Genomic DNA, 16454 nt, shown 5'->3' with positions numbered 1-16454 from the left:
AGTATTTCTCAACATTTTTGGACTTGACACTTGTTACGGTTTTAGTCCTACAATGATCTCATTAACAATATTTGCAAACCACTAGCAAAACTCTGAAATATTGGTTGTAACAATATTTCATCCAGTGATGCTTTCTCTTGGATGGGCAGAGTCTCCTAAGTGTAAGGAAGTAGACCAATTGTGTTTCTTTCATAGACATCTTTAACATATGTAGGCAAATGGTGAGATACCTCAGCATAAGAGGTGGGAAGATGCTGTCAAAATAGTAATTTTCAAAAGGCACAAATAACTACTAAATATCTTTTGATGCTGGATAATCTTACATACTTAATGTAACTTCAGGTCATTAAATGAATAATGATAGAATGTTTGCTCTAGGTGAGAATTGGTCAAAAGCAAGACAAATTCTCCATCCCGATGATACTTAGATTATCATGTTCAATCTTTATTTTTCATTTTACAGATGAGAACATCAAAGCTCATGAATATCACCAGGACTTTAGGATTTGCCCAACGTCACCAAGATGGATGGTTACTCAGCATGGAAAGGTATCTGGACATCTACACAGACTTCTTCACTATCCCACTGCAAACCTCCGTGGTCCCAGTTCATGTATCTGGGTGTAAGAGTAGCTGCCAGCAGAGACCTGTGGGAGATTAGATCAGAGGAATCAAACTCAGAGACAGTTCATCAAAGCTATTGTACTCAGACACTTGATTACGTGTTACACAACTCTTCAATAACTATCTATAATAATATGAGGAGTCAAACCCAGAGGCATATTTAGGTGCGTAAATAACACTCTTCTGTTTTTCAAGACAGTTTGGCATCAGCATTCTCAGTAAACTCTTTCATCCTTGGTTCCTAACCTAATTTTACCAGGAAACTTAATCTATATGTTTATAAATCACTCTCTAAAAGTGAGCCTCAAACCCACTTTTAAGTTCACAAACCTCTTATTGCCTCTTGGAGACAAGAATATGCTGTAATCAGAATTTCTTCCCGAGTTTTTGGCACATGTTTTTCGTAGGGATACAAAAAAAAAAATGTTTCGAATTTAAGGCCAAGTCTCCACCTTTTCATCTTATTTAGAGAAGACAAAAATTCATATCGGCTTCTTTTTCCTCTTCTGAACTTTCTTTCGCTTCCTTAAAGTGAAGATACCTTTTACAAATGGCTTTCAGAGAAGGATATGAACCATACTCAGGCTACATAAACTACATTTTTATCTTAGTATCTCTGATGGAGTGAGGCTGTCTTAAACTCTGTTGAAACAATTGTCCTTTGTGCTTCTGTAACATGTTGTCCCTGGAAATCTCTTCTGCATCCCTGCATCCCTTTACCTTCTGCCTAGATGCTGTGGACTCACCAGTTTTTGGGCCAGGGTTTTTTCCTGAACCCCAACCCCATGTCTCTAATAGCCTGCCTGGCACTATCATCTGTATACATATTTTGCTATACTTCAAATTTCCCTTCAGGTCTCCTCTGTGTTTTAGTGATTCTTTAAGCCTTACATTTTCCAGAAGAGGAAAATTTGTATAGGTATATCTCTTTGGCTTTGTATATGCTGACTATGAAATTTCAGTTATAAAAACTTTGGGTTGTGTGCTTATTGTTTGGCAGCATGATCTCTTCCTGGACTGTGAGCATTTTGAGGACAGCTGTAAGTCTTGTTTGCCTTTTCATTCCCAGTGCTGACCAAGCATGCAACACACTGAGTGTCAGGTGATTGATAAGCACATAATTAAATATATTAATAAAAAAGTATATAAGTCAGAAAGAACAAAAACAAAAATGGTAATTCTTTTAAAATGTCTATTACTTGTTCAAGATACATAAAAGTTAAAAGACTTGATAAAGCTCATTATAGTAATGAAACACTGGTAGTATTTTCTGTAATCCTCTGTACAACAAGGTTTTTCTGACTTTTATGCAGAGAATATAATAAAGAGTATTGTGGGGCTATGTCTACTAAAGCTCCCTGTAATGCCTATAATACAATATTTAGCATTTTTTAAAAATTGTTTTTATCTGTGTTATCTTGGATCAAGATGAAGAAATACAAATTATAGGTTTATACATTTATAACTTTGTTACATGGTCAAAATATTTTTATATAACACAAGAAATCAGAAACATCTAAAATGCCTGAGATTGTTTGACTCAACTCTTCCCATATTTTTCCATTTTACTCTCTCACTGGCTCTTTTCTCTAAAGTCTTATGACTTTAAAGGATCAGAGTACATGGTTATTTATGAAGTTTGTACAAGTTTATTTTTTCTGGGACAATAAAAAGGGTCTTACAATTTGAAATTCACTTTACTTGTCATCTAAGGCAAAAGTTTATTTACATATTAACCATATGAGTGCCCACAAAAATCCCTCTTTTAAGTATAATAAAACAACACAAAGACTGTAAGCCAAACCTCTCATTTCTCTTACACATACTTTACAAATAAAAGAATCATAAACCTCATGATATTTAAGATGTTATATGAGTTCTATTCATTCAATAAAAACAAGCGATTCCATGACTTCCGTGACACTGTTGACACTTGCATTTCTGACAGTGAAAAAAAAAAAACTATTTTACTTTTTATAACACAAGCGCCTCATTTCTAAATGAAAGACTGTTCCACTGTGCAAAACATAGAGCATCATGCCAAAGATTTGAACCTGGGGATAGGGCATTACACTGTGAGTAAATAGTACATTCTCTTTGATAGGAGGGAGTACAGTGGAGTACTTGGGCTTTGGATTCATAGATAAGAACAAACATATATTGGCATTTCCTATAAGCCAAGTTCTCTAAATGTGTTACATAAATTAACACATTTCATCCTCACAACCACCCTGTGAAGTAAGTGCTATTTTTATCCCTTTTTTAATTGAAGAAATTGATCCCTTGAAATGTACCTAAAATCAAGAGTATAAAAGTGGCACAAAAATTTAGATCTAGACAGTCAGACTTTGGAGCCTGTACTCTATACCACAAGGACATGCTCTTTTGACATTTAAATAACTCTCCTCACTAAATGCACAGTTTGGAGTAACCAACCTCTTGAAGCCTTCGTTTTGTAATCTGTAGAATAATTGTAAGAATTAAACGAACTTGGAATATACATCTGGAAGTAGAGTGCCTCTCACAGAGTAAGATCTCTCTAAATGTAGCTGTTATCCATCAAGGCATCATATAGACAAATTTCCTATCTTACCTGTTATTAAACTATACCAGTCAACATCCAGGAAAAACACAAATGGCATACTCAGATGTGTCAGTGGTATAAATTTAATGAAGAGACTATTATGGAAAGTCAACAGGGAATAAAGGAAGAACCTTAAAGCTAGACAATAATTATGGGGAGACTGTACCTGTAGATCTGAAAGAGAGAGTACAGGGAGCAATTTCTAGAACCTTCTAGTTGAAAGGATTGCCTAATAAGCACTGCTGTCTTCAGTTGAGGAATCATCACTGCCAACTCCTGGGCTGGCAGGGATGGAACCAGAGTAATGAATACCTAGATGTTCACCTCCTGCCAATCTTCAGCCTCCTCCAGTCTCTCTTTGATCATCACACCCACAACAAAGTCGGAGCTCAAGGAATCTGCTTAATAATCTTTCCATAATAATCTGGTTTATAAATTCCGTGTGTATTGTTTCTAATACAAAATTGTGCAATTCTTATGTGTGTGTGACCGCATGTGTGTCATCTGCACGATTCTGTGGGAAAATGTACTGTGGCCATAATTTCTGGACTAAGAACAGATCTTCCTTCCATCCCTGGACAATTCATTCACTTTTAGTGTGTCACAGGTACAACCTGATTTTATGTATTTATGTTTGTTTGTTTATTTAACAGACCTTTACGCAAGGCTTGCCTGTAGTAGACACTATTCTAAATCCTCTAACATTAGACACTTTAATTTGATCCTAGGAAAGATTCCATGAGACAGCTTCTTCTTCATCTTCATTTTACAGATGGAGGAACTTAACCAAAGATTAAACTCAAGATCACAGAACAAAAATGAGCAGAGCCTGAATTTGAACCCAGGTTGACTCCAAAATGAAAGCATGACAAAGAATCATAACCACAGCCCACTTTTCAGGCCTTTGTCATTGAGGGTGTCACAGTTTCTTTACAGTAAGTCAGTCTGTTGCAAATTAATTTTTGAGGAGATCATAAAATGATTTTAAATGTGTGGAACATGCTTAGATCCTGACTTGAACAAAAAGACTGAAAACTACAAGTGACAGTCTTTTAGAATAATTTAGAAATGCTAAACAGACTGATCAATGGTTATAAGGAACTAGTGTAATATTTTTCAGTGTGATAATATTAAAAACTGTAATTTGGTATTGGGAATCAAACTCAGGACCTTATGCTTCCCAGGCAGGTACGTAGGCCATGGAGCTAAATCTCTATCCCAAAAGGTCTTTTTCTCTCAGAGGTAAATGAATGAGATACCTGGGATTTGAAGAATGAAAAGGTGGATTAAACAAGAATGCTAAAGTTGTTGGTAACCATTATGCGTGGACATTATATTCTGAACATGGCAGTATCTTCTCTAATTTTGTGCATACTTATAATTTGAGAAAATTAAAAGTTTTGAATACTGTATTGATCCCAATGAAGGTATTTTAAGAATACTGTAAGAAAAACTGCAGTCTAATGCAGTAATAATATTTAGAGTAATTACACTAGAATATAATAAAATCTATGAGAACGCTGAATCACATAGCCTTGCCACCATATCTTGCTTCTTCTAGCTGTGATATCAAGTCGGGCAGCATCTCCTTACATTCGTCTCTGCTGTCTATCACAGCCTTCTCATATGTTTGAATGGCCACTTTTTATAGTGGGTGTGGGATGAGCCTTGTGTAATGGTGGCTCTGCCTTCTCCAACCTAAGAGTCTGCTGGAGGAGAGTAGCAACATTCTTTCTCAGCTAGAGACAGTATGTGCTGAGCACAGTCTTCTATTATCCCCTCTGTGGCCCTCACCCACTGCACCTGCCTGGAAAATTTTAGCCATGAAAAAGTCCAACATCTGAAATTACATTTCTTCTTAGAGCTCATGTTCATACTTTATTACATGCTTGAAATTTATTCCAAATACTGATGCATCCCCACCTCACTCCCTATCTCCATGTATTATTTCTGCATCTGACCATATTCAGCCCACCACTTCATATTCTTCCTTTCCATTAGCCTTTCCAGATGACTGTTTTGAACTTCTTTATGCCTCTCTGTCTTACCAACTATTTTGTATAATCATTAGAAGGCATAGACTTTGTTAATTTTTTCATTTGTATTGCTAACTTAGCTCTTGAGTCATATACTTAAATAAATTCCTAGTGAGTTAATAAATTAAGCTATTTATTAAAGACTAATATACCTGTTATACTGACCATAGTTAATATTTTTCCACCAGAATCACCAATACGTCTTGCTGCCCTTTAATCTAATGTCCTCTCATCCTTTAACCTAAGGTCCTCCCTTTCTTCTTTTCCCTATGTAAGTACATTACCTACTGATTCAAAGAAGGAGACCAGGTGTTTTCCTAATGTTATACCTATAGGACCCCAGCGCAAAACCATGTATGCCATAGGTGGGAACAAAATAGCCAACTACACATTAAGCTTAAGTAGATAATAGAATTTAGAGTTTTCAGGGGCCTTGGGACAATCTAATCCTACTTTTTGATTTTGTAGTAAGGATATGGAGATAGAGGGAGGTTAATTAATGTGCCCATATTTATAACAAAAGCTAACTTTTAGTCTTTTTCCAAATAATATATACATTTTGCACATTAGAGAAAGTGAATACTTTTGCTTTCTTTTATAAGATCTGAGGCTTAACACAATTCTGAAGGTATTTTTAAGCAAAAGAAAAAAAATTATGCACACTAGTTATACACATGAACAATTATTAAGAATTAGGAAATAGGTATGACATGAGAAAATATTTTAAAATTCTGAAAATACCACAGATATCAAAAACATTGAAAAGTAACAATATTTATATAAAGTATCAGCCCCCAAATTCTTTTTATTAATTCATTTATTTAGGATTATTAAACATTAAATGAGTGGCCTTAAAGTACTCCTTCTTAATTATATGGCAGGCTAAAAATTCTTCAGAAATAAAGCATTAGGTCATTAGATAAATATAAAATAGAGGAGTATTTAAGTTTTCCAACTTGTGGACACTTAACCTATGGTAGTTTCTGGAGGAACATGCCAGCCACGGCAAGGCCCCAGCAGCTATGTACACCTTGAACATGGCCACATCTCCATTCATTCATGCGACATCCAGAACTCCCTGCTGAGTGTCAGCCACCACTGGGTAGTGGACATGTAAGGACAAGCAAGTCACCTTCTTATTCCACACAGTTCCAGTCCATTGGGAAGTAAGGAAACAGAAAATCATAATCAGTGTCATAACTACTAGAGTCAGAGGATAGAATAAGACTGTCAGATTACTTGTTTTCTTTCTAGGGGGATGTGGGACGTGATGGAGAAGAATTGAAGAGAAAGAGATCCTGAAGTGAGTATTAAAGACAGAAATGGGGAGGAAATCATAGAAACATTATATACTGTACATACAAATATGAAAAGCCAGATAAGGGGGTGTGAGGCCTCGGTAAGAACAGAAAATATGTAACTCAACATCTTTCAGGATTTGAAAGATAAAGGGACAGGTGAAAAAGTGGCATGGACAATGTGCTATTGAATTTGAGCACTAACTTGAGTCGAGAATCCCTTTGTCCTAGTTGGTTTGCTCTGCTAAACAAAATCCCCGATGGTGGGCAACTTAAATAACAGAATTTGTTACTCACAGTTGCGGAAGCTGAGAAGTCCAGAGTCAGGATGTTGGCAGGTCCAGTGTCTGGAGAAGGCTGTCTTCCTGCTTCGCAGAAGGACATCTTTTCCTTGTATCCTCGCCTAAAGGAGAGCAGAGACAGAGCTGACACAAACTCGCATCTTTTCTTTTCAGGAATCTAGTTCGTGTTCCAGAGTTTCAGCCTCATGATCTAATTATCTGCCATAAGCCTCTCTTCCAGTTCCCTTCATATATTGGGAATTTGGTCTTCAGTATCTGCATATGGTAGACATTTCACTCCACAAACCCTTAAAGAATTTTAAGAGGATCAATATGAGTTCTGTATAAAAGATAAGAGAGGATTTGTGATTAATTATGTACTGGAGATGAGAGAAAAGTGAGAAAGTAGGTAAGGTCCTGTAGTTCAAGTTTGGGTACCCAGGAATGGAATTACCATTTTCTGAGCTGAGAGAAAAATAATTACAGCAAAAAACAAGTTTCTATTAATCGCCATCAAAACCCTTCCCCGTCCGTGCCTTGAACCCTCTTATCTCACTGTTCCTGTCACCTTCTGAAGCAATGCTAGGGGATTTCTTTGGTAAAAGCTTTGAGTTGCACTGTCAGGACTACCTTAATATCCAGAATCAATTCAACCATTTACCCTGCACAGTCATTCTGACCTCTGAGAAGAGCCCGTTGTCACATGGTGCCAGATCTGGTCAGTAAGGGAGCTGGGAACACACCACGAAGCTTTGAGTAACTTTCCTTTCCTTTGGATGGGACTTTGCAGCAGTATTCTAATATTTTTCATTACATTGATAAAGACAGGAAGAAACAGGACTTCTAGAACTGCTGCAGAAAGCAGCAGAAGGGCAGGGTAAGTGCGATTCAAGAGAGAACGTATTTTGAGGATTAATGAAAATGTCTCTTTTACTGCAGTATAATTTTAAAAATTTAAACATTTACCGTATATGGTAATCACATATATAGAAATATGTACTTTCAGAACTAAAACTACATTGTTTGCAAACAGAAGCATTTGACAAAATTTGAGGTTTTTTGTTTTTGTTTTATTTTGCAAATTCTACATCAGGTGACAAACAGGACTGTGGTCTTTTTTTCCAAATATCTTTCCCAAAATTGTAGAACAAATTAAGTTTGTGAACCAAGCTATCACTGTATAAATACAGATATATATTTATATAATATACATTATCTATAAATATGTGTGCATACATATTTACTTTCTACTTACAAAAATCCTTATTTAGAGCAAAAGATAAATATGAATAGCAAAGATACTTACGTGCATCAATACTTCCTTACTAGGTATACACTCTGCTCTCTAAATATAAGCTTAAACAAATTTTCATCTGTTTTGTTGTAACTTGGTCTTTACTCACATAGACTGCCATTAGTTTTCAATTATCGACATCTTGCTCTTACAATTAAATCTCTCATGATGCAGGTTTGAAAAATCTATATGGGTTCCTTCTTCTTTCTTATGCTTTCTTATTTGTCCTCGAGTGACTTTTAAAAGATGGCACTTGTGGTTGTCTTCCCACAATCATCAATTCTGTTTTTTCAATCCAGTACTGATCCCACAAGTAAATAGTTCTTCAGGACTTTGTTTTACAAGGCTGATCTCCTGGCACTATCTGATACGGTAATTATTAGTGATGAGCGATTTTTAATATTAAAAATACATACAATTTCAGTCATATTAGCCACTTGTCAAGTATTCAATTGTATGTGACTATTGACTATTGTCTTAGATAGCTCAAATATAAAAAGATGCAATCTTTCAGAAAGTTCTACATTACTGCAGAAAGTTCTATCCGACATTTTTGGCTAGATCATTGTCTTTCTTGATTCTTTTGAAATTGAAAATATTCAAGCAGAATGCTAATGAGTTTTGCCTCTAATTCTCTTCATGGGAAACACAATTATATTCATTTTCATATGAATTGTCCAAAATATTTTGCATAAAATTTTGATAGTATCATGAAAGTAGTGAAGTTTGAAATTAAGAAACAATTTTGGTTCAGTTGGTGGAAGTTGTCAATTCTGAAAAGATTATCAAGTTGTAAAGGACAGTTTGTATTAAGGTATCAAAGTGACATGACTGGTTTCACAGGGGAAAAGTTAGTTCATGATACTAAACAGTCCATCTTGGTCAATTTGTCTCTAGTGAATAATAAATCTATCTTGTTTGCTAACCTAGGCAACTCATGTGCTTGATTGACTTCAGAGAATTTATAGTCTCTTTCTAAATATTTATTACTGAGTGTATCAGTATATTCATAATTTCAGGATTCCAAACAAACCCTTACCTGTCTATCTCACAAAATGAGTAAAGTGACATCATTTATTTAGCAGTGACTAGTTTCCTCAGTGTTTTCCCTCCAATTCCATCTTTGTCATCCTTGTCAGTAAGTCAAAATATAGTTTAAAAAAAGACATAAATCTTACCACCACATTCCCTATTCTGAGTATGTTTTAAAAATGAATCAATCTCCTTTACAAAAAGACTAAACTCCAGTAATTCATCTATGTAGAATATCCAAAAGAGAAATAGGTCATCATTGCAGCATAAACAATAAAGCATAGCACTATTTGGGAGAATCGATAGTGTTGTGATAAATGAAGTTCTCCTCTTGTGTTGCTGCAAGAAACCTCCTGTGACTAGGAAGTCCCATCTGACTCCCTGCCCACTCCTCCTCCTCTGTACTCACCCCTACATTTCTCTCCAAGCCTTGCCGAAGAAAGAAACCCAGGTCACACCATGTGTGAGAAGCCTCATAGATACAGTTACTCTTAAATAAACTGAAAGGACACCACAATGTGGTGACTGATCGCTGGACCTTTGTCACATTTTTAGCTGTGCTGGCTATATCATGCAGCCACCCTACTTAGCAAGTGTGACGGACACTCAGTGCTGGGAGAAGTTGGTGTCATTCTTGCTGACAAGGACTTTACGTACTTTAGTCTTCTCATGTTGTTCTGAGGTGCATCAAACAAAGAAGTAAGTGGCCAGACTGTTCAAAGTTAACTGCAAACAGGAAAAAGAAAGTTAATGTGACATACTGCAGTATTCTCTCTTAGCATGCAGTTGCAAGCTTTGAAAGTCCCGTTAAGTATCTCTTTTTTAAAGATAAATACCTATTAAGTAATGTATATGCACAAGCTGAAGTGTTAAATGGTTTGTTGAAACCTATTAGAGTACACAAGATGATAAACATAAATTATAGCTAATATACTGCACCAGTGATTTTTAAACATAAAAATTACTGACACTGTAAAAACACACTTGAGTCATCGTAGCAGCATAATAGCACTAATCCATGTTTATCCAACCATGCACTTTTCAAAAACAACACAAACCTCTAATAAATGCTTTGGCTTCACCTTGACAACTTATATGGGTTATTGCCTCGTTCATGCCTGGATAACCATGTGTTATGACTTAAATGTTCTTTAATATCAATTTATGCCTTGAAGAAAAAAGATTGAATAACATAGTGTACATATGGTTCAATTTATTACAGCAAAACAATCATTTCAGTTTGAAGATATTTTCTCATGGTGCATATCATAGAAATCTTCTTCAATAGAGCTCTCAGTAAACCAGATTTTTTATGTCACAATAAATGAAACTACGGCAGCTAATTGTTGCTAAGATTCTAAATAGATAGGTCTATTTGGCTTCCTTGTCAATCAAGAAATACATTCCTTAACACTTGTATTTCTGGATTCTAATGCCTCTAATTGGATTTTACACTATCTGATTAATGAGGTAGTTTATAGGCTTCTATAAAAAAGATACTCAAAAAAATGGAGGAAGAAATTGTAGACAGTCAGCATTATTAAGAGTCAGGAGGATGCCAAGAATCACAGTGGTCACAAAAACTAAATACAGGGAAGATGAGGTGTGCAAGGGAATTTCATAAAAAGAAAGATTCAAAATCATCGGTGGAAATCTCAGATGTGATTCTGGAATAGTAAACAAAACACCATTAAAATCCCAATTTCTAGGACAATGAGGGTCCAATCTGCCCCTCCCATATACAGCAAAATTCCAAGTCTGGTAAGTAGATCGTCACTTTTGTTTGGTTCTTGCTGACTAAAGTATTGGAGTTGGGTCACACACTCAGAATACTAATTTTAAAGCCCCAAATCATAGGTGGGATGGCCAACGTTGCAGACTGTGCAGATATGTACTTTCTTAAGAAGAATTAAGCAATCAAATCAATAATTAATGACACAAAGGAAAATAGAACAAACATATGTATGGTTCATAGTAAAACAGCAAACAGACCTGCAATTTTAAAATGTATGCATTTAATCAGTAATTCTTTATTCCTTTCTCTACCAACCACCAGTATTACTTCAAAATACTTCCTGGGTGGGATGCGGTGGATTAGAATAAATAGGCTTAAAAAAGATTATTTATGTTGGTATCTAATAAAGGATAAGACAAACACTTGCCAAAAACTATAGAGGAAAGAATGCTTCATTCAGCAGGTAGCACTGGTTGCTGAATCTTGAAAATAGTATAAATTAGTGTGAAAAATAATCTGAGGGATATAATAAAAACAAAACAAAACTTCCTGAAATGAACATTGATGATAAAATCCAGAAGTCAAAAATGTTATCCAACCACTGCCCGGTAGTAGAGTTTTTTACCCACTCAACATACTTATTTCTAGAGTCTCTGTGAGATGCCCACCTGAGCAGTTTTCTCCTTTGTCATGACGGGTTTCCGCAGCTGCACTGATATCAATCACCCTCATGGTCTTTGGTCTTTCCCATAACCACTTGCGATCTCCTCCAAAGGCAGTAATAAATCCTATACATAAAGCAGTGAAAGTATTCTTGCAACAAGATACATTTTGCTAAGCACTCAAACAATCAAATTATGAATTCATTAATAAAAATTCAGTTGAAATGAACTTTCTTATTTCCAGCATGTGGCCGTCAGTCTTTCTACCTAATTTTCTAAGCTTTTGATTGCATTAGTTTCTTCTTCTAGAATTCTTTTAATTCAATTTCTTTTATTTTAAAGAGAGAAAAGTGAGCAAAAATAGGAACAATACAGAGTTTCAAAACAGGATAATAACAAGTGAACAATGGTGAATATATTGTGTATTGTCTTCAGAGTAGTTGCTCAGATTACAAGATATATGCATGCAAGATTAATCAACAAATGTAAGCACCCTTCAATGAACATATATATATATATATATATGTATTTGTGTAAATATGTGTACATACATATTTATTTTGTTTTCCCTTCCTTTATTTCTCATTGATCTCATCCCAGTTGATCTTTTCTTGTGAGTAGTGTTTTTCACTTTCTCAAAACGTATTTCAGACTTTGTATCTTACTTACTCTTTTAGTTCCTTACACTATCTCCTAGAATTCTTGGTGTCTTATCTCTTCATATTCAAACTTTATCAGTCCTTTGAAGTCCTAGTTTTGCATCAGTTCTACAAGGAAACCTTCTCTGATTTACACTGTCTTGTGACCCGTCTCCTTCCTCTGCTTCTAACTGCTTATGTCTGTGGCTCCTGGACACCTCAGTGCCCTCAAAGGCAGGCAGGCCCTTTGCTCTCACTCTGTGCCCTCCCTACAGTCCTCCTTCCTTCAGCAAGTTAGGCTACAACCATGTCTGTTGAATAAACATGATTGATTTCTTCATAACATTGAGGCTTTATATTAGCACCACTAAAAAATACCATAATAAAGATTATACTTTGTAAAATAATTAACGAAGAGCTAGAAAAAGAGACATTACTTCTGTTTCCCTAATATGCCAGTGATGAAAGGGAGCTGATTTATAATCATGATTTCTTTCATTGTAGCTTTATTCTTAATCTATCCCCAAAAAACTATATTTTATGATTCATATATGCACAGGAGCATTTAAAACTCAAAAAATTGTCTGCATCTGTTGACCCTTGAAAGTATCATAGTGATAAACATCAAGAACAGAGCATTTTCTCCTAATAAGCTAAGACTCCGTGTGCCCGTTGGAATGCACATGCAAACTGTCTAATCCTTCTCTATTATCCATTAGCCCAGGACTCAGATTCTGGGATGAAACTCAAAGTTAATGACTGTTTATCATCATTAGTACCTCCAAGCAGTGATTTACATGCAAGTCCAGATACAATTCACCACAGTTTCTGTAGCCCAACAGCAGTCAGGTCACCCCTGGAGCATTCTTAAGTAATTCTAGCTTGAGGAAACCATTCCCAGATTCCAAATATGGAGAACCTTGAGCAGTATCTCAGCAGATTACACAATTCGCACTTCTGAAGTCCCCCTGGAAGCATTATCCCTGTAAAGGAGACAGTCATGTAAATATCACCTACTCCTTTTCTGAGAGGAATGAGTTCATGATTTGAAACTGACTCACCATTGTGAATAGGGTGGAAGTAGGAGACTGAGAAATAATAGCCTTTGTAGTAATTTAGAAAGTGGTTGCCAAAATGTCTTTGGCTCACTTAATGAAAAAAAAATCAATTTTTTCTCTGGAGCTACAAGGATGGTTTTGTGTGATAACTGAAAGACAAGAATATCCAGCATATTAGAATAGGACCTACAAGATAAATCTCTCATCTCTAACTCTGGCAATGCTGCTGATTTTCTGGGCTGATGTTTAAAAAGTATTTGTTCTAATATAAGGCATCATTTTCCTCCCTACAACTACAGGAATGGCACAATGCATAATTTTTAAAGAATTTTCTTAAAAATACATTTTGATTACAAAATAAGTGACTGGGCTTTCATGAAAATTTAAGATCATTTTAAATAAAAGATTCTATAATCTTTTATAGAAATCAGCTTTCAACAACTGGGGAAAAATCCTTCTACTCTGTTTAAAAAGCAAAAAGAAAAACAAGCATATGAAACCATTAACTTTCCCGATGATCCCTATATTTTAAAAATCTATGAATCTGTACTTTTAAGCTATGTTTAGAAATTATGTAAGCAACGATGTTCATTTTATTTTACATAATTTTTCCTCTTATGATTTGAAATTTTTCATATGCAGAAGTACAATCTGCATTTTGCATATATTTACTAATATACACTCCAGGGTAGTTTATATACTCATCAGCGTAAAAAAAAAATCCAAACCCATGTACAAAGTCTCAGCAACACTGCCTACACATTGATCACTTTCCCCTTTCTGTTCTTTCTACGTAGCACCCTTCTTGTAAAATCATGATCTCAAGCTATGGCTTCATTTATATTCACAGGTAAATTAAATATATTCACTTTCTAAGGGAACTTGGGTGTGAAGCCCAAACTCAAATTTGAAATATTTGACCCTTGTGAAAGAAATTCAGAACAGTTGATAAGTGAGAAATTACTAGGGATACAAGTCAAGAATTTTAAAGAATTTTCTCAAATATCATAGTTTAAAGAATTTTCGAGCAATATACTTCACAGACAGCAACACAGTCTACCTATATTAAGGAGAATCTCCTCAAAGTCCATATCCTATCTGTATCTGTTTTATATTTATGTTGATAGATTTAGTACATATTTTTAAATAATTATCAAATTCAGGACAGAAAACTGTAAAACTTTAAACTTCACTTTCCTCTTTTTTCAGTCTTTCTCAGTAAAGAGACCATTAAGGTGTCAGGAGCAAGGGTGATCGCAAAAGCACACACAGTGTTCGTCTTCTCTAAACTCTGTCATATTTTACCTCAATTTCCCCTGAGTGAACAATCTGTGTAGAGACAGGGTTTATCTTCTTTACATTCAGATGGTTGCATTTCCTGCTTAAAATGTCAGCTGGATTGTCTCTGCACCCTGCCTCCCCCTATCTTTTGGTCTCTCAGATGCTGTCTGCTGCCTCAGGCAAACTTAATGATGGCAGGGCCGCAGATCCAAAAAAGGAAAAACACCTGTGGCCAGACTGAAGTTTAGTCCTGAAATAGATAGGCAGTGGCCATCACCTGCCTGCTGTGTGCAAGCCCAATCAAGTCTATTCATCTCAACTGTGTAGATAAGGGCTTTTTCCCCCCTCTTTTTTTCTTTCTTCTTCTTTTTTTTTTTTTTCTCTGTTGTTTTGTGTTGAACTGAGTGTTTTAGAAGAAAACAGAATGTTGCAAAGAAATTATCCCTTCTGCTTGGCCCTGGGGAGACTGATCCTTAGATATGTCCCAAGGAATTGGTTGTTCTGGAAAACATGGCTCACAGAAAATATCATTCTGAGCAGTGAATTTAGACTTCTTCCTTAAAAATTTTGTTAGGATTTTTTCTTTAGATTTCCTGAAAAATGATGAAAACGAAGTGAATTAAGCCTACTGATAGCTTAACAGAAGACCAATCATGTATTAGGGGCCCTGATAGCAGGACCTTGGAGAAGTGATTTCTTAGCTATAGCATGTCACAACTAGAAGAAAAGAGGAAAAATCACACGATTTTGGATATTATAAAAAAAGTGTATGATCTCACATTTTCTGCAGTTCTTGTTATCTTTGATTCATGGCCGTTCTTGAAATACTTGCTGAACTATGATTCTAAAGTCTCCTGTTGCTTCCCAATCTCCTTGGCTGGCTGATTTTTATTTCCTTTGCAGACTTCTTTTCCTCTGCTCATCTTTCATAATTGGCATTGCTCCTAGGCCCTAAGTTGTTTGTTGTTTACACACTCTCCTGAAAGACTTCATTTCGTCCTCCACAAAGCTGCATGATCATCCAAGCCATCTTTCTACAAATCAGCTCTCTCTTTAGTTCTACACCAGTTATAGGAGCAGCTACTTGTCACAGCGCTGACCAATGACATATATGCAGATGACTACTGGGTATATCTCTGTGTACTCAGTCTTTCCAGTATGACTACCAAAGTGCCACTCTTCTCTCTTCGTGGACAGAATGGGACCATAAATGAAAAATCAAAACAACTTTCTCATGAACAAGAGGTGGCCATAAAGAAGAAAGATACCTACTAAAAATAGTGTAACGATATATGGGAATAGTGTAACAATAGATGGGACTTTTAAAAAATTGAGAAATGACATCATAGAGTATGACTGCTACCCTAGACTTCTCATGCTGCAAGAAAAATAATTTCTATCACTTTTGTAGATATTATATGTACAGAGAGCTATATGTGTAGTTTAGTAAAACTTCATGTTTTAAATAAAAGAATATGTATTTAAATGAGGGGGTTGTATCTAACACAGGAAAAATTAACAGAATTTATTTTGTAAAATTTTTCTACACACGGTATCTCAGTGCCTTCAAAAAAATTACAAATTCTTTGAGATAACTGTATTAACTCTAATTTTTAAAAATCAGAGATTAATTGTAAATAGCACAAATCTCTACCATTATTACCACAAACACATATCACCATTCTTATCTATTTAACTGGTAATTTAAAATCACAACTTCTAAGAAATCTTGAATTAAGGAAAAAATGAGATTCACATTGCAAATAATTTAACAACAAATGGCACTGTTTTTTAAGGGCTTCCTTTTCCCATATCGATTCATAGCTACATTAAAAGATGTATTCTAACTGTAGTCAAGAGGATGTAATATGTTGCAACTGTCACTTATTTTGAACTAAAAATTGGTGCAAATTTGGCTGGCACAAGCTCCT

The 16454-nt window shown here is 35.4% G+C and overlaps 1 long non-coding RNA gene across 1 annotated transcript; it reads right to left on the bottom strand.

The window, feature by feature from the left end:
* Positions 1 to 421: 421 nt before the first annotated feature.
* LOC134477760 (uncharacterized) lies at positions 422 to 13152 on the bottom strand. Its single transcript, XR_010049956.1, has 5 exons — positions 12964 to 13152; positions 11553 to 11672; positions 9807 to 9875; positions 6840 to 6945; positions 422 to 647 (listed from the first exon to the last, which is right to left on the bottom strand). It is a non-coding gene; the product is annotated as an uncharacterized LOC134477760 (long non-coding RNA).
* Positions 13153 to 16454: the final 3302 nt, after the last annotated feature.

Source organism: Cavia porcellus, unplaced genomic scaffold (genome assembly GCF_034190915.1).
Source record: "Cavia porcellus strain 051 isolate PalLab524CR breed Dunkin Hartley unplaced genomic scaffold, mCavPor4.1 scaffold_10, whole genome shotgun sequence".
NCBI lineage: Eukaryota > Metazoa > Chordata > Mammalia > Rodentia > Caviidae > Cavia > Cavia porcellus.
Note: the sequence above shows the minus strand (reverse complement) of the source record. Positions and strands in the feature narration are given on the sequence as shown.